The sequence below is a fragment of the Mauremys mutica genome, chromosome 9 (assembly GCF_020497125.1).
Source record: "Mauremys mutica isolate MM-2020 ecotype Southern chromosome 9, ASM2049712v1, whole genome shotgun sequence".
NCBI classification, from domain to species: Eukaryota; Metazoa; Chordata; order Testudines; family Geoemydidae; genus Mauremys; species Mauremys mutica.
Genome location: NC_059080.1, coordinates 68,519,161 through 68,538,907, shown reverse-complemented (window position 1 = coordinate 68,538,907; position 19,747 = coordinate 68,519,161).

The window sequence follows — 19,747 nt, the reverse complement described above, 5'->3', positions numbered from 1 at the left end:
AAGAATGGACACTATAATAAACCCCATTGTAATTTTGCAGACTACACAAAGATGGAAGAGACCAAGAATGACAGAGATGAGAAGAATCAAATATTTGGACTAACTTTATGATAATGTTTTGATAAAGTGTTTCAGAAGAGTGGAAAAAATAGCATGTTACCTTGTTTAGTTTCCTTCCAATGATGTATTTTTTTCTCTTTGGGTTGACCTTGAGTGCTTTGACCTGTCTGTAGTTTAACTGGACTCACATCACTTGAGTGATTATTTCATTCTAATAGGCTTCTAAGTTAAAAGACCTTTTCCTAGTTACTAAATTTTCTTTTCTCTATTTCATCACATTATACTTCTCTAGACCCTTTCCAAATCATGAAATTATCTTCTATATAAGTTTCGGAATTCTTTAATCTCTGTGTATTTGTCACCCAAAAGTACAGGTTTGATTTCCCCAATAATGTATGGGGTTTTTTCTCCTTCACTTCCAATCTTTTTGGCACTATGGTAAAAGCCATATTTCAGTTCCTTTTTCATCATTAAACTCCTTGAATTATTATTCTAAATATTTCACTGCTACTCCCTTAAGAGCCTATTTGTATCTTACTGGTTTTCTAAATACTTTGACATACAGCACCAACTTTGTTAATTACCAGCCCACTTCTTTTCTGTCTGTTATCTAATTTGTTAGTCAAACTTGTGAGTAGTCAGTTGGTAGTATCATATTGCTCACTTGTTCATTACTCTAGCCATCTGTTTTCTCCATATTGATGTCAAAGTGATACTTCCAATACCATGGAAAAAGTGAAAACACTGAAGGCTTTAAATAGCTTCAGAACATTGGTTTGAACATTCAATTACGTGAAACTGGGTGACTGCATATTATTTCATCGTGGTTTGAACTGCAGTAATTTAATAATAAATTCAGTATTTTTAAATCAGTTCATACCGTATACACTGGATCTTTTAAAATACTGGCTATTCAGATTATTAAGTGACTTTAAGTAATCATTATTAGTTTACTTTCTTCTCACTTTATGCCATTTCTGATACTCTTACTCACATTGATTAGAACTTTATTCCTCAAGCAGTCTCAGTGAGATCAAATGGAGCAGCTAAAGGGCTAAGATATTACTCAGTGCATGTAAGAGTAACAAAATCTGGCCCTTTGTGGTTGTTCTAACAAGGAACATAAGAAACACCTACTGCTTTACTTTATTCTGCATAGCAATAATACATAAGAGACCTGGAGGGATGCTTATGAAGAAGTATTAATCTCACGAGTAGAGAGCTAGGTGCTTGTATAGTCCACATCAGCATCATATCTGAGTTAAATAATGTGGCCCAAATTCTCTGCCATGCCCAGTTTGGGGGACTGCAAGGAGGCTGCTTGTGGGTCCCTTACTGTTGGGTTGCATCTACCCTAGACATGCTATAGACACTGCATAGATTAGCACTTCATGAGGTGCTGTGGTTTATGCTAGGTGGCTGCAGCTCCCCAGCGGGCCAGCTGAAGGTTGCTGAAGTGCAGTGTGCTCCAGCCTCAGTCCCTTCCCACCAATAATGCCCTCTACACGAGGGCTACAGAGCGGGAACAATAGAGGCTGGCAATGCCTAACTCTCTGGCCTGCTATGAACTCATCAGCAGATGGAAATCAGCGACTTTCCACTTGTGCTAAGAGCTGAGCTTTGTCCACATGGTGTGGCTAAGTAATGGTTAATGGGAGGCACAAGTCTACAACTATCAGCATATGAAGGTTTTAAACAGTGAAGAGGAAGAGACCTTATTTAGAATGGTACAGGTGGGTTACAACTGTACCAACCTTATTTAGAATGGGAACAAGTTATTGTTCAGGATTATGAAACCTTAGATTTATTTCACTTTCTATACAGTGTCAGTAACTCATAACTTAATTCATATTGTTACATAATAGCAAAAAAACCCCAATACGTTGTAGAATCACTTTTAGGCCCTATCCTGCAATGCTTTGTGGGTAGGGACATCCCTACCCACTACAGACACCCCCACTTCAAAGGGACCCTCTACAGATACAGGGACTGGGCTGCACTCAGTTTATTGCAGGGTCGGAGCCTTAATATCTCGTATTACATTTGATCTTGGTTATTCTTAAAATAGCCAATGTACAAAATTACAACTTAGTGTTGCCCAATTTGACAGTATGGGTAGTTACCCTACTAAATTTCAATCTCTCTGTACATTCCATCCAACAGAACATGTCCGATTTAAACTTTACTAAGTCTATGAGAGAGACTGTTTGGTGTCATTACTGTCTGATTATCAAACAGTTATCAATAAAGTAGGAAATAAGTAATACTAATATTGGTTGTAATAAGCAGCCTAAATACCAAGATAACTGCATTTTATCTTGGATTTTATCTGAACTCTCCTTGCTAGAGCGCGCACAGCCTCATTTTCTCAAAATAACCATTCAACACGGGCATATTTTGGCCTAGATTTCTTTCTTTGCTCTTGCTGGCTGTGTTGACTAGAAGCTTTTCCATTTTCTTATTAGCATTCTCTGCCTGTGGGATTCTTCCTGTGATCTTGTCACCTACCAGTGGTGACAGGGCTGGTTCTCTGCTATGCAGCTAATAGGAACTGCTGTCAGAATTCTGACAGGTAGAACCAGGTAAAAAGTATTTTTCTGGAAAAAAAAAATCTGGAGAATTTGTCAGCCTTTACTGAATTCAGTAGTGTATGTATTCTTTGGCAAGTTCATGGTATAAATAAAATCCAGCTATTGTATAAAATGACTTTTGATAAAGGAAATTTTTATAAGGTCGAGGTTGAAATATATCAATGGAAGTTTAGAGCAGAAATAAAGAATGAATTGCCGCATTGCACAGAAACTTGCTGTCATGGAAACCTATTGACTCAGACTATGACTAATGGGATCCAGGCTAAAAGAAATGATGTAGCTATTCAGCAAATCCTGAAAAAGACCAAGGTATCTGATAATACAATGAAGTTCTATTTATTCTAAATTCCACTGGCTTATCTATTAAAAGAAAGAAGGATAACAGCCCTCATAACAGGATGTTTTAATTATATAAAAAATTAAAGAAAAAGTTAGAAAACAAACAAGAATTTCCACCCAAATCATTTCTGTATTTGATGTTTATAAAAGACATATGCTCAGACACATAGGACAGATCCTCAGCTGGTATAAACTGTTTTATTGAAATTAACAGAGCAATGACAATTTACACCAGCTGGAGATCTGCCCCTTAGTAGAGCTAACAGCATAGGTGGCTACGTTAAGTACAGCTGCTGTCTTTCTGGTAACAAGCTCCATCTCTGCTACTTGACCCTGAACATTTCAACATACATAAGCTCATACTGAGTGCCCAGTTACACCTCAATCAGTCCAGCAAAAGTTGCTTTCCTCTAATGCTGGATAAATGAGTTATTGAGAGGCTAAAGCAGGTGAAATATATTAACAGATGAGTCTCAGTTTATAATCCCAAATGGTGGCAGTGATGTAATAAACAGCCAGTTTCCCAAAAGTCTTTTCAGGGTTCCCAGATTGTCTCTGGGGATCTCCCCTTTGCATTTCACACACTTCCTTGTAAGAGGCCAAACAGTCCAGAGATGAAGGCCCTTTGAATCCATTCTTCTAGCTTCTCACAGAAAACAAGCTGATAGTGTCACTACCTGGGTGGGCTTTTCCTTTGATGACAGGGTGAGGAGGAATGCTTTTTGAATCTTTGACCTCCAGTCATCATACACAATGATCAAATATTTTGAAATTAGCACTTTTCTCTTAAAGTTCTTCATTTGTATTTCACAAGACTTCTTTCTCCTTTGATTGGTTCTTTAATTACAGGAGTAAACACAATGTAAATTTTTACTACTATACTACATTATAACAGGATACAGATAAGTGAAAACAATGCAAATAACATCCCACTAGTTTTCATGAAGTTTAAACACCAAATATACTCTTATGTATGTAACAATCACTTTGATCTATACTATAGACAAGTGAATTGGCTTTGGCATGAGCTGGCAGCTGGTCTGCCACAGTCACGCTGATTACTTTGAAGAGATTGGAAAAGGGTCCTGGGAGAACAGTGTGCTGGGGAGTAGCACTGAAAGAAATAACCAAAAGAAGATCTCAGTTAAGGAACTTTCCATGAGAAGAGCTAAAACGAGAGTGCCAGATGAGGCTGTAAAATGATTGCTGATTATGGAATCAAGATGGAATATTTCCAGGAAATATTGTCTATGACTAAGGGATAACAGGGATTCTCTTCTTTGGAGTAGGGCTCTCTCAATCCATTTCCTGCTGGCTTTAGTGGATGCTGTTCCCTCCCATCATGTCTCTTACAATTGATGGGAAAAACTTTAAACTTGTGGAACTGATATTTTGGCCTTATCCAAAACACGAGGTAAAGAATGGCTTGTAAATCTACTGCTGTCAGGAAAGTGTGTGTGTGCAGAGGACTGAATGAAACATGAGAAAGCAGTTTAAAAAGGTAACAAACAAAAGAGCAGGTCATTTTAATGGCCTTCCAACAGGATTACTCTGGGGAAAATATGACAAAGTTTAGGGTAACAGTACTGTCCCAGTGAGGCTGAAAAATAATCAAAGCAAACCTAATATGGTTGTACTCTGAAACAGCATTCTAAAGATAGCATTGTGGGATTCTGTGCTTAATGTCTGAGTTCCATGTAATATGCACAGTGTTGAAGTATAAAGAGATTTCCGTGCCCCCCACAAAAGCCCCTAGGAGCTGATATTCAAGCCATGTTCGCTGTTGGCTAACTAATAGCGCTGGTTAGACAAGGGAGATGAAATGCAATTCTAGAAAAATTCTTATCCCCTCCCCTCTATTTTTTTTAGCTATATCTAACTGCTAATAACAATCTGGCAGTAAGGCCCTGATTCAGCCAATCTCTTCAGTATTCCTTTACCTTTAAACGTATGAATAGCCCAGCTGACTTTGATGGGGCTAGATGCAGTCTTGAAGTTAAATGTGATTATGTGCTTGGTTGAACTGGGGCCTTGGAATTTAGGTCCATCATTTGATGTGTGAGGCAGCAGAATTCAATTCACTCTCCCATAAGTGTTGATTTTAGAGTGATAGGAGTAAAATTTTACTTAAAATTAAGCAGGTAAAATAGTGAATACAGGACAGAGATCTGTTTAGACAGTCCATAGTCATTTTTTTCCTGAACTTAAGTCAAGAGAACTATTTGCAGCAGCAATAGAGAGGGGAGTTGACTGTGGGGAGGAAGGGAAGAAAGCTTTAAAAGTGGCTGTATTTTTGAGTGATACAGTAGGTAAAGTGAGACATGATCAAGGCAAGAATAAGCAACCCATAGCTAGTCAAATAAAGGCAGAGGCTTCCTAAAGCTAGGACACAGTATGGCAATGCTGAAGCTTTTTCCATAGCCAGGTGTTTTAAATGAAAGCAAGGCTTTGTGCAGCCAAAGTTTAAAACATCTCATCCATTTCTGATGACCTCTCTTTAGAAAACAAGGAGAAATCTATGGTATTTTCTGCTGAACTTTCCCCTTCTGCACAGGGATGGCCTGGCTCCCGTGACTGGAGAGGCTAAGTTAAAAGATTCTCTAGAGCACAGTCCTTCTGGGGATTCAGTAATGTACTCCAGCTGAGCTCAGTCACGTTTTCCTTTGCATTGGGACCCCGGTAATCCCTGCACTGAGGCCGGTAGCAGTGGCAATTTCTGTGCTTGAAGATCAGGGAGAGACGTAACCCTCTTTCTGCATCCCCGCTCCCTGCAGCAGATCTTTGTTCCCTTCTGCTGTGTGGAATGGAGCATGGAGATTGCACACTGAAGTCAAAGTAGGAGCAATGTTGTCGCTGAATCACAGTCCTAGTGGAGAAGTGGGGTTCAGCACCAGGACAGCTCCCAAGGAATGTGGCCCACTTCATTTTACTATACTAGATACCTCAGTTCAAGGGAGAAGACATCCTTGCCACCGATAGCTTGCCAACTTCAGCCATGCCCCCAACAAAGTGTGTGTGTGAACAGCAACGAGAGCTGTGACGTGTCAAGGGAGGAGAGACAAGGCCCAGATTGTGTGACTGTTTGGTGAAGAGTAGGCCACAGAATGAAGGAGTGAAGGCTGTTCTTGATTTAATAATTAAATGTCTTGTCAGCACTACAGAAGAAGTAGACTCATTAGAAGGAGGTATTCAACTGAAAAGAGGCCTTGGCCTTGTGGTGCAGCTCTGGAGGGGTGATTCATGAGTAGAAATTTAACTCCTGCTCCCTTCGCTTTGCAAAGTGATGTCCAATCAGCCACACGACAAGCAAAGCTGGGATATCACCAAAGAGGAAAAACAATAACACTTCTGTTTAGGGGAGATGTTGGAGATAATTCGGTGCGCCAGCACTCCCGACTTCCCTGGTCACATGACATGGAGAAAGCAAAGCTTGATCTCCTGCGGCTGGTGCTAATCCCCAAAAGCAGCAAGTCCTTCCTTAGCAACAGACCTCTGGAAGTAACAAGTTTCCCCACTGCCTGGGATGGGGGAAGCAGAGGAGGAGCAGCAGTGGGGGGCAGGAAGGAAGAGGTTCCATCCAGGGAGACCAACCTTCACAGCCCTTGGAGGTGAGTGAGCTCAACAGGCTTATTCACAACATGAACTAAGGATGACTTTTATTTGTTAGCAGATTGTTTTCTCCAGTCTCCTCCTGCTTCCCCCCATCCTCCTAAATCCTTCCTTGGCAGGTCTCCGTCTCTGCCCTCCATGTTCCTTTTCATCCTGCTTCTTCCCCTTCAGTCATTTCCCCGCCTCAGTCCTACTTACTCCCTCCCTCCGTCATTTCCTCCTCTGCCTGCTCCCCCACCAGAAAAAAATAAAGAACTGGAACCACATATGCATGTGCTCCTCCTTCCTCTGATTGCTCTGTTTGTATACTTACCCCTTTCCTTTGCCCTCCTAGAGATTAACATTTTGTCTCTTTAGCCTGTAAATTCTTTTGGGAAGGGGCCTGCCCTTCTGAGTTTCATGCTTCCTAGTATGGTTCCCAACCTCTGATACTGTATTATGGGTAATCATGGAATCCAGTCTACGGGCATATGATGATATGATTAACCCTTTAACATGCAGTGAAAATCTGGTAACTAGACAGGTGAGCAGGTCGATGGTTTTATAATTTGACTCTACATGTTTTAAGTACCAAGTACGTGGTTAAAATTAATCACATGCTGATCTGAAACTGAGTGAGAGACCTATTTGGTTTTTATTTTCCTTTGGGAATTGCCAGTGCTAAAGCACTAGTGGAGACTCTAGTGTCCATGATTATGACAGAAACCTCAAGGGAAAAGCCTCATATTCTTTTGGAGTGAGAAAACAGCACATCTACCTCTAGGGATGCAAATGCTCCAAATGCTGCTAGGAAAATAGCATTGTAGAAAATCTGTCAGAGGATGGCACTAAGAATGAAGTTAGTGCTTAAAAGGTCAGATTGTAAAAGCATCTCTGCTAAGTGACAAAAAGGTTGGGAGAGAGGTGCATCAGTTTTGTTAAGCAACAACTCTTGGTTCTGATGCCATGTTTTCTGCACTATTAAACACATCCTAATACTGCCATGTGGTTGGTCAATTATCCTTGGTTTTTGCATTTAAATACTAATGCAGTTAACCTGAGCAAGAAACACTGGAGACAGACTAATGCAGGAAGAAGCAAATGTATGTATATCAGGGTATCTGGGTTCTCATCTCAGCTGTGTTACAGAATGTGACCGTTCGTGTACCACTTAATGTCTCAGGGCCACGCTGACTTTTCAGACCTCCTCTGATCTTTCAAAACCCATTTGACTCCCTCTGAAGAGACTGAACCAGTAATTCCAGTATGCCTGCTTCTAGAAAAACTGTTCTGAGGAACCGGTGAATTGCTGTTTATAAGCAATACAACCTTCAAGGCAACCCTGAAATACATCTAAATTCATTTTTGAAATGGAAGCTCTCTCTTCTTGACTCCCACCCTGCATTACAGTTACGTGTCTGAAGACAAGGAGAAAGCTTTCTAGTTGTGAAGCACTGTCTAAGGGAGCTGGGGCTCAAATTATCTTAACAAGACTGAGGCTCAAATGTGGTGGATACACTCTCTGTTTTCAGATAATGTGAAGTCAGACAACACAGAAACCCACATAAAGGTCAAATCTCAGTTTACTGCATGTGTTTCTCTTTCCACTGCTTTCTGAAACAAGTCTTTCTGGTATAAGAATCTGCATTTTACATATGCTGGTTTTTGCAGCCTACCAGTTTTGCCACTGACTTCGATGGAAGCAAGATCAAAACCTAATGTTTGCATGAGAGGATGAAGTAATGGTTGTGCATTCAACTGTAACTCACATTTTTTGAGTTAATATTGCACTAGTGCAGGGTGGATGTTTTGCATTTATTATGAAGCGTTTCTTGATCCTTTATAATATTCTTGTTGGGGCTCCCTCATCTGTGTGTATTGTGATCCTGTAAAATGCTATTTTGGCAGTTTTAAGAACCACTTACTTGAAATTTGTGATACTTGGTATCATGCAAACATCTTATGAAAACTCTTTATAAACACAAAGTGGTCACTGTATTCAGTCTTACTTATATCAGTTTCTTCTGTTTGAGTTATTCTCCTTTGGAAGATACTGAACACTACTTAGAGATGAAGCATACACATGCAAAATATATATGGGGTTTTTCCCAAGGGGAATAATGCTATTGTGTAACAGCTACTATGTAATTAGCCAGTTTTTGTGAGGAAAGATGTTTTATCAACTGACACTTTAATAGAAAAGCAGTCTCCCACTCAAAAGACCAAACTAGAGATGTGTAGTTTAACTCTTCTTGTGCTGGATTTTTTTTTCATGGCCACTCAGATATGTGACCAAAGCAGTGATTGTTTGGGAGGAAGTTCCAGCTGTTTTGTTCAAGTGCCTTTTTCCCCTTTCTTAATTAAACTTTTTTTTTTTGCCATTTCAGAAGAGTGGAGAGTTTGACGTCATGTGTTGATGAGTCACTGCCTTTAACAGGGCAGCCAGCAGAGATGGTGTGCTCTGTCTGCACCAGCTGCTCTTAGTCATTCACGAAAAGATCAGAGAAAGCTCAAGGGACATGCCTGTGAATAATTAAATTTCTATTTTCATTATGAGGACGTGGTTGATTTATGGGAAGGATCTGTGTGAAGCCAGGCATTGACAAAGAGAATTTTCAGATAGCTCTCTGTTGATGCTTTTATAAATAGCTTCTGGGTTGTCATCTATGCTGATCAAGTGTTCACGTGAGTTACCAGATTAATACAAAACAGGTTATGTAACTTGGCTTTTATCAGCACAGTTGTCTCTCTTGTAGTGAGCACTTTATCCATACACATACTTGCTAAGAAAGAGCCACAGGATGAAGGTGTTGGGGGAAGCTAGTAATTGTACTCTGTAGGAAAAGAGATCAGAGAGTTTCTTTTAGCTGATGAATTAGGCTGGCCTAGATTAGAAAGTTAGGTTGGTGTAGTTATGTTGCTTGGGGTATGGACAAACTCACTCCCATGAGAAACATAGTGAAGCTGACCTAAGCCTCAAAATAGACAGGGCTATGTCAGTGGAATAATTCTTCTGTTAACCTAGCTGCTGCTTCTTGGGGAGGTGGACTTACTACAGCGACAGAAGAACCCCTTCCCTCGCTGTAGTAAATGTCTATGTGACAGTGACACAGCTTCAGTGCTGCCTCTGTAGTGTTTCTAATATAAACACACTCTGACTGGTATTTATAGCCTGCAGCCATATAACCTTGAGCTCTCAAACTAAGCCAGGTTGGCCAGATTTGTTTGTTGGAGGGCTCTCGTCTAAAAACACCCACAAGTGCTCCAAGAAGGGATGTTGCTCTCTGAGTTAACACTGAACCAATGCCCCAGTATGGTTTTAGGGGGCATTGTACTGCTTTCTGCTGGATGACGGAGAAACAGGAGGTGTTGACTACTTGCGATCATTAGAGCCCATCATATGGGGCTTCTTGGAAGAATGGGTAGAACTGTTATTCCAACCTGGTAAGAACATCCTAAATTCCACTGATGGTCCAACCATAGATAGCATTATCCATCTCTTTCTGACTTGTCTCTGGGTATTCAACAAGAGCTGGTGCATTACAATGGTAAGTAAAGTGATTCCTATATTCTGACCTTACTGACTTCTTGGGGATGGTGGGAGTTGTATTGAAATTGAAACCAGTCAAAACTCACTTTATTCTGAAGAGAGAGCAAAGGTCACTGAAGCTGAACAACAGGCTGGATTAATTTAAATTTAAAAAAATTCAAATAACTTAATATTTTAAATAAAAAAACCTTGATTTAAATAATTGGTTTTAAACATTTTTTGCTGTTTTGATTTTTACTAAGGAGAAGTTGATTCTCATTGGTTGGTAACTATATTACAACATGTTTAATTGCAACTAAATATAGCATTACGCTATTTATTACTACTTTTTGCTCGCAAGGAGGCTACACTGTATCTATATACTTATTTAAGCAATTATATGGCTTAAAATACTTATTTGCATTTTTATTTTTACATGTTTATGTTAGAAAATCATGAGTGATGCATTTCTTACTAAATTAACATTTTACTTGTGATTTGGGTCAAGCTCTATTTGCATTAAAATTGGAATGCATTAAAAATACACACTTTAAAAATTACCTTTAAATGTACTCGATAAACTTCTGTATCAAAACATTTTTAGCACTAAAAACTAACTGATTGTATTAAAGGAGGCAGTGAATTGAGTATTTAGTGAATTGAACTGTCTTTGGGCCCCATATCTTTCAAGATTTTAGAACTTGTAGATCTCACACTTCATTTTTTTTCTCAAGTTGGCAGAGGGAAAACAAGTTTTCCTGCCTCTTCAACTACTAATCAGTTTGCTAACTTTAAATGAATTAGTCATTGAACTGAACAAGTAAATATTTTCTTCATTTCAGTTTATTCTCTCTGCATTTGCAGAAGAGACTACTGCTGTCAAAAGTTGGTTCCAGGTGGTTAGCTAGTGACTTCCACCAATTCAGTAGTTTGACTTTCTTTAAAACTTTGGCAGCAAGCATGTACTGATTAATTGAAATGACTTTTAATTTAAGAATTTTGTTACAAAATCTACTTTTAGTTGTTGAAGTTATGGAAACCTATGGTAAGGCCTAAACTTACTATGCTCTATTAAATCATATACATTACATAAAAATATTAAACCATCAATTTTTATCTGATAGACAGAGTCAAAGGATGTCATTTTCCTTCTGTAGTTGGATATCACTGCTAAAATACAACAGTTTCCAACTATAGAAAATGAGACAGAGGCTGTTAGGCCACAGCCACAGAAAGAGTAAACTAATGAGGCTTTGTGACAGAAAGGGATAGAATTTACTTCCTTCAGCATGGTGGGCCAATTACTGTAGATTTACCACTTCTAATTGCCTAGTACATCAGTTTAATTGGCCATATAATCTTCTGAATATCAAAACTCTTCTGCCCTGACTCTAAAAGCTTTTTATCACATTAAAATGTGTTCCCAGCATTTTAAGTGATAGAACTGAAATGTGTGGCATTCTTTGGAACTGAAGTGGAAGAGAGAGACCTATTCCCGGCCCTAAAAACCATCTTTAAAATGTAATTCTACCTGAAAAACAGGTGAGAATGGCCCTGTGGTATTCCATATTCATGAGTTGCTGATTTTCATAGCAAACTTTCCTCAATTTGCAAGTACAAAGATACTTACTTTTTTCTAACTCCCAGGCCTGCAAGCTCACCCTGGGCTCTGATATAGTTTAAAACTGTTTCTCCCACTGCACCCCCTGCCAATCACACATAGCAGTAAGGAGTCTGCAGGCTGAATATAACCCTCTAGAGGTATGTCTCCACTGCAAAAAAAAGACCTGCAGCAGCGAGTCTCAGACCCCAGTCAACTGACTATTTTAGCTGTGTAGCGTTAACCCTGCATGTCTGTCAGTTGACCTGAGCTCTGAGACTCACTGCCAAGGGTCATTTTTGCAGTGTAGACAGACTCCAAGATACCAGTGCTACTCCAGTGTCTCCCTTCAGATTGTGCCGTTAGTGACATCTGTTCAAACCTACTTGGGGCATAATCTGGAGACAATGGGGTTTCATAGGTGTCATGTCACCAAAGGCCTGATGTTGACATAACCTTTTATTATTAATGACATCTGTATTGCCAAGCCCAAGTGTTCAAAAATCATGAGCCAGCCCCACCACCAAGCAACAATATTTTAAAAATAAGACATTTTGGGTGAAATAATTGAAGTCAAATTTCACTCTTGGAGTTTATTTGGCTTCTGAGCCTTTTGAGTGTGTATTTTCAAGGGTTTTTTTTTTCTCTCTACAACCATGAGAGCTGGAATTTTTTTTTCTTTTTTTAATGAAAGCTGAGATTTTGGTATAGTTGTATGATGCCAAACTTTAAGACAAACACCAAACATTGTGAGACTTGCCATAAAATCAGCAGGGTTGGCAAATCTGTAACATGTCGAATAGAAAGAGTCCATCATGACAGTCAGAGTCCAGGCTGAGTTGGTTGGACTGGCAGGAGAATGTAAATAAACTAACTTTTTTTTACTTGCAAATGGAGCAAATTTTATATAAAATCCAATAACATAATTTTACAAAGTGACTTTTTAGGGCAAACTGAAGTTAAAACATTAAAGAAAATGGAAAAGGGGGACATTAAAGACTGAGTAAGAAACATATCAGATATAAAAATGAACAGTATCAATAGTGGGAAAAGGTTTTTAAAACATAAAAAGCACAATCTCCCTGAAGCCAAGCATCAAGGAGACACTCAAAGGAAATATATTTTATAAATTCAAGTATCATATCTATTTAAAAGGCCTTATTGAAGAGTTGTTGACATAGTGAAAATCATGAACTTATTAAGAGCTACCTGGAGTAACTGGCCAGGGGAGGCCTGTTATGTGACTGAGCTGCAGCTAGATAAAGCCATCAACAAGAAGTTTTCTATGGCAACGAAAGATAGGAGGGCTGTCCAGTCAGACTGTTACGCAAGCCATGAGCACGAAAGAGCTTCAGAGAAAGATAGTAAGATGAAGAACAGTGTGGTGAACGACAAGAGCTGAGGCAAATACAAATTCCCCTTTGTGATCATATTTGCAATGACTTGCATTTGCTAGGGCTGGTCAGGAAAAAAGACTAAATGGAAAATTCCAAGAAAACTGTCTCGGTTTTGCCCAATCACATCTATTTTTTTTTCTAAATGAGGTGTAGCCATAGCTTAGTTTTACGTTAACTGCTGTTCCAGCAATTCTCTAGACTATTTTCTGGAAAAAACTTTAAAAAAAGAAATAAATAAAAAGGCCTTTGAAGAGAGAAACAAAACATTATCATGAGGGACTGGAACAATCCGGGCATTAGTAAAGAGACACACAAACTTTCATCTCTTTGTTTACAGATCCAGCCTACGTCAGTAGTAGCCAAAAGTTGTTAATCCTCTGCTGGTTGGTTAATGGTTTATATGTGAAAAGAGAGTAAATCTCAATCTAGTTCCCAAGGAAAAGGTAAGAATTAATGCCTAAAGTTAGTATTAATTGGTAACCTTATTGTTTGTATCAGCTCATGAAGCAAAAGTTAAGTGGACATGGAAGATCAGCTATAGGACTGGTAATCTATAGAAAATGGCCTTGCTTCTTCACTCAGTCTGAGCTGTGGTTGTATGTAGCATGGGGCAAGGAGGACACAGGGCAGTGACACGGTGGCCGTAGCCCTGTTTTTAAGTTAGGGAAGGATATATATGTAAGAAAGAAAGTCATGAGCACTGCCAAATCTGTTTTTCCCTCTATCTCATACTGCACTATATCTGTGAATTTTATCATTCTTAAGGGATAATCAAAGTACCAGCCGTCATTCAGTCAAATATTCTAAATTCTTTGCACACCTTTGGCCCTTCATTTTAAATCTGGTCCTGCTCATCTAGGAGACGCTGCCTGGATTTATTGCCTACGTTGCCTCTTTTATACAGCAGTTGATATCTACCCACATAGCAAGACGCTGGGGATTTCTTCTAATGCCACAGATGTTAGGTTTAATATGTCATTATTAATTATTTACAGAATACTTAAAGGCTAGATCATACAGTTTTTATTGCTTGTACTTTTTTATGTTACTATGAATAGCACCTACAGTTAAACTAGCTAGGTTTTAGTTACAAATGGCACTTATTCTCATGCTCTTGGGAATATGTGTGTTCCCCTCATAGGGTAAGTAAGCAATTTATCTCCTTGCCTCCACACATGGCGTAACATCACACAGTGTGAAAAGTAGTATGTCCATTTCTTTCCCTATTCTGATACTTCCTCTATAGGCTACTGCTAGAGGCAGGATCCCAGACCCAACAGACTAGTGGTCTCTTGTGGAATGGCAGTTATTGTAATCCCAATGCTTTCAGTATGATTGTAGTCCGGAGGTACCCTCTGGGGCTGTGACAACTCAAATGATAATTCCATATATATGGGTGCAAATGTTCTGTAGCAGAGTGTGAGCTGAGGCTAGGAAATGGTCAGGACTGATCGGCACCTAAGGGGTGTTTCCCACACAGTGTAGCATGGCCAGTGTTACATTCATTTCACTATGTGTTTGTGCTGTAGATGAATGACCTGTTCATGGCTGTAGTTAGAATTCTAGCGAGAAGAACATGAAGCCATCGTCTGAAGGCATTACATGCATGAGTTGGTTTCTTTCACAACAACAGTTAATTCTGAATTTATAAATGAATAGGGTGCCTCTCTTCTTACCACCACTAGATGCCTGTCTTCTACGTTAAAGTCCACGTGAAAACCATCTGAACTTGATTCCTTTTTAGCAGAGATGGTTTAATTCTAGGTAGTAATCACTTACTGGTCATATGAAATTGTAATATTGATAAATGCACACCCAGTGCTGGCCGCACTTGAAAAGCATGCTGGGATATAAGGGAATAAATACGTTCAGAATGTACAGCTGGTGCAAAAATGGTAAGTATGTGTCATAAAACACTCCTGAAATGTTTTGGCTTTTAGATTTTGCATGTTAATGTTTTCCTTTAAAATAAGGAGTGGAGGGAGATTCTGCTCCATTCCAGTGCCTGCTGGGACCAGTATACAGAAGATTAGAAGGCCATCATCTGAGAGGATTTCGAAATGGAATGTGCTGGATCACCTTATGAGGGCAAGGAGATAGTTATTCATGCTGTTGGGATTCCAGGGATCTGCTATTGTGAGTTCATAGAAACCTAGATTGGTTATTGAAATCACAGATCGATGATCATGGGTATCGAACTGTAGGCTAGAGTGAGCATAACTGAATAAATTGAGCACATGACTAGCCCAATTCCTGTAGCCTTGAATAACTATACATTGCAGTAACTATACTATTGATGTATCAATCTAGGATGAATTTAATGGACTGAGGGCTGGTCCACACTAGCACTTTAAATCGAATTTAGCAGCGTTAAATCGAATTAAGCGTGCACCCGTCCACACCAGGAAGCCATTTAATTCGACATAGAGGGCTCTTTAGTTTGACTTCGGTACTCCACCTCGACAAGGGGAGTAGCGCTAAATTCAACATGGCTATGTCGAATTAGGCTAGGTGTGGATGCGAATCGATCTTAGTAGCTCCGGGAGCTATCCCAGAGTGCAACACTCTGCTGATGCTCTGGACGCCAGTCCGAGCTTGGATGCTCTGACCAGCCACACAGTCAATGCCCCTGGAAAATTTGAATTCCTTTTCCTGTCTGGACAGTTTGAATCTCATGTCCTGGTTGCTCATCGGGGCGAGCTCAGCAGCACCGGCAACGATGCAGAGTTCTCCACCAGAGGAGTCCAGGCAATCTCACACTACAAAGAGGTCCCCAGCATGGACTGACCGGGAAGTCTCGGATCTGATTGCTGTGTGGGGCGATGAGTCTGTGCTTTCGGAGCTGCGCTCCAGCAAACGGAATGCAAAGACCTTCGAGAAGGTCTCCAAAGCCATGAGAGACAGAGGATACAGCCGGGATACAATGCAGTGCCACGTGAAAGTCAAGGAGCTGAGAGAAGGCTACCAGAAACTCAGAGCGGCAAACGGATGCTCCGGAGCCCAGCCCCAGACATGCCGCTTCTACGAGGCACTGCATGCCATTCTCGGTGGGTCTGCCACCACTGCCCCACCAGTGACCATGGACTGAGAGGATGGGATACTGTCGACGGACTGTTCCTCGGAGATGTTCGCGTACGGGAAAGTTTAAGAGGATGAGGCAGTCGACAGCGCTTACAACACAGATTTCCCCGACACCCAGGATCTCTTCGTCACCGTCAATGAGATCCCCTACCAACACTCCCCACCCGTTACCATGGACCCTGAATCAGGAGAAGGATCAATCGGTAACTGCTTCAAACATGTTAACATTTATTTTTTAAATAAACTGGGAAAACAACTAGGCGAACACAAGGTCTATGTACAGGTGGATGGAACTGTCATCTTCCTCTGACATCTCCAGGAAGCTCTCCAGGAGGTAATCGCCAAGCCTCTGCATGAGGTTCCTGGGCAGGGCTTGCTTATTGGGTGCCCCGAGGAAGCACACTTTTCCACGCAACGCTCTCAGCTGGAACTCGGGGACCAGCGCCTTCACGAGCATGGCAGCATAGGCCCCAGGGTTCTGTTGGCTTTCCTCCAGCATGCGCGCTCTCTCTCTCCGTGACACTCTCCTCAGTGTGATGTCGCGCGCAGACTCCTGCATGTAATTAGAGTAATTTGTGTACCATTAGTAATGGTTGTGCTTAACTGTTCCTTTGCATAACAAGAAGCGTCACTGTACAGCCACGTGTAGGAGGCTGCAGAGTGGGAGAATACAGGGATCTCTAACAGGGAACGGCCGCGAGGGGCTGCAACAGGGGCACCGATTCTGCTTTCATGTTTGCCTGCAGCAGGAGGACAGTGCTGTAGATGCAACTTAAAGCTGCAAAAAAAATTGGCTTACCATGCCTGGCCGCTCCATGGATTCTTCTTTCCTGCCCCGCTTCTCTGGTCTGCAGTGCAATACCACAGGCAATGAAAGCGAACCCAGAGAAATCGAACTTTCCCCGAGTGCGTGCTCATGAGAGAGGTGCTGTGCTTGCTCTTGTTCACACACACTGAGTAGACTTTGTTTCTTTTTTGACCAAAAATATCTCTCTATGGAATTCACTCACTTTTTCCTGTCACATAGGTGCAACTGTATCCCTACCTGATCCAGGCGCCTTGTCGATGTTCTGCAGCACCGCAGGAAGGAGGACGGAGCTCCCCTTCACTGCATCTGCGACCGTCGCCCCCCGCCGCAAAGTCCAATCCCACCATCACCCAAAATGACAAGAGGAAGGGGCACCAGGGGCCGTGAAAAATGTTAATGCACCACAGCAGAGTGCTAAACTTACAAAACGCTCTCAGTACCTTACTTTTGAGAAGTCCTTCCCTTAATGTGCTGTTCATTATAAAAAGTTTTTATTTTTTGGTAATTTCTTTTCCCGTCAGGTTTCTTTGCAGAATACTTTCCGTGAAGGGGGGAGAATGGTTTGGGAATTGCATAGGACTTTCACCGTTAATAGTGGTACAGATATGGGGGCAAGATCAACAGCTGGTCACTCACAGAGTGCAGCCTCTAGTCACCCTGGTCAGTCTGTGGGGTGATTTTCATGTTCTGCTCATAGGCGGAAAGTGCCCTGCGCCAGGTATATTTGCAGGTGGGTCTCTCCACCGGCCATGCCTGGATCGTGCCCTGTCCCATGCGGGTCTCCCCCAGCCCCGTCAATTCCCTGCCTGGAGCAGGTACCAGCCCCCACCTGCCACCCCTCCTCCGGTATGTCGTCTCACACCCCCCCCCCGCTGTGCCGCGTCCCTGTCTCACAGTAGAGAGGCTACCCGCAGAAATGCTGTCTGCTGCCCCAGGGTCATTAAGCATGCCATCCACAAGTGGCAAGGCAGGTTGCCCTCACCCTGCCCTTCTATCGTAGCCCTGAGCCTCTACAATGCATCAAACCATCAGTCCCTAGCCCGCAACCCCCTACACCTCCTCCCCATTATCACACACCACTCACACCTTCCTATGCCCCCAACCCCCAGCCCAGAGCCTGCACCCAAACTCCGTCGCAAAGCCTGCACCACTCACCCATTCCTGCACACGCACCTGTACCAGTCCTCACCACAGAGACCGCTGTACGAGCAGGAGCCTATCAGTCCTATAGTCTAGAAGCGGTCTCTACATCACTGCACACCCAACCCACCACAGTCACCGTCCCTGTGTCAACCCTTTCACGCGAAGTCAGTAGTCCAGAGAAGGTTGTTGCTGAACAATGCTCTATTAACTTTATTTGTACACGTGTGTTGGAAGGGGGCAAACGGGGTGAACGGGATATAAAACTGTAGAGGAGAATCAACAGAAACTGGGTAAAGAAACGGGCAGGTTCCGCTTCTCTATACACAAAGTTAATAGTCACAGGTTACCCTGCTCGCTGAGGAACCTGGCTTTCAAGGCCTCCCTGATGCACACGGCTTCCCGCTGTGCTCTTCTAATCGCACGGGTGTCTGGCTGAGAGTAATCAGCAGCCAGATGATGTGCCTCAAGCTCCCATCCCGCCATAAACGTCTCCCCCTTGCTCTCACACAGATTGTGGAGCACACAGCAAGCTGCAATGACAATGGGGATATTGTTTTCGCTGAGATCCGAGCGAGTCAGTAAGCTCCTCCATCTCCCCTTCAGACGTCCGAAAGCACACTCCACCACCATTCTGCACTTGCTCAGCCGGTAGTTGAAGAGTTCCTTGTCAGTGTCCAAGGCGCCTGTATAGGGCTTCATGAGCCAGGGCATTAGCGGGTAGGCTGGGTCCCCGAGGATCACTGTAGGCATCTGCACATCCCCAACATTTATTTTGTAGTCTGGGAAGAAACTACCTTCCTGCAGGCGTCTAAACAGACCAGAGTTCTTGAACACACGCGCGTCATGAACCTTGCCCGGCCACCCGACGTTGATGTTGGTAAACCGTCCCCTATGGTCCACGAGTGCTTGCAGCACCATGGAAAAGTAGCCCTTGCGGTTTATATACTGGCTGGCCTGGTGGGCCGGTCCCAGGATAGGAATGTGAGTCCCATCTATAGCCCCACCGCAGTTTGGGAATCCCATTGCGGCGAAGCCATCTATGACAACCTGTACGTTTCCCAGGGTCACCACCTTCGAGAGCAGGAGATCAACGATTGCGTTGGCTACTTGCATCACAGCAAGCCCCACGGTAGATTTGCCCACACCAAAGTGGTTCGCTACTGAGCGGTAGCTGTCTGGCGTTGCAAGTTTCCAGAGGGCTATGGCCACTCGCTTCTGCACAGTCAGGGCTGCTCGCATCCGGGTGTCCTTGCGCGTCAGAGCAGGGGCCAGCAAGTCATACAGTTCAAGGAAAGTGCCCTTACGCATCCTGAAGTTTCGCAGCCACTGTGATTCATCCCAGACCTGCAGCACTATGCGGTCCCACCAGTCCGTGCTTGTTTCCCGGGCCCAGAATCGACGTCCCATAGCATGAACATGACCCATTGCCACCATGATCTCCACGGCGTGGCGTACCGTGCTTTCTGAGAGGTCTGTGCCACTCTGAGACTTCATGTCCTCACCACGCTGCCGTTGCCTTCTCGACCGAGTTCTCAACATCTCACTGTGGAAGAGGTGTTCGATAAGGTGCGAGGAGTTGACAATGGCCATAAGTGCAGCGATGATCGCAGC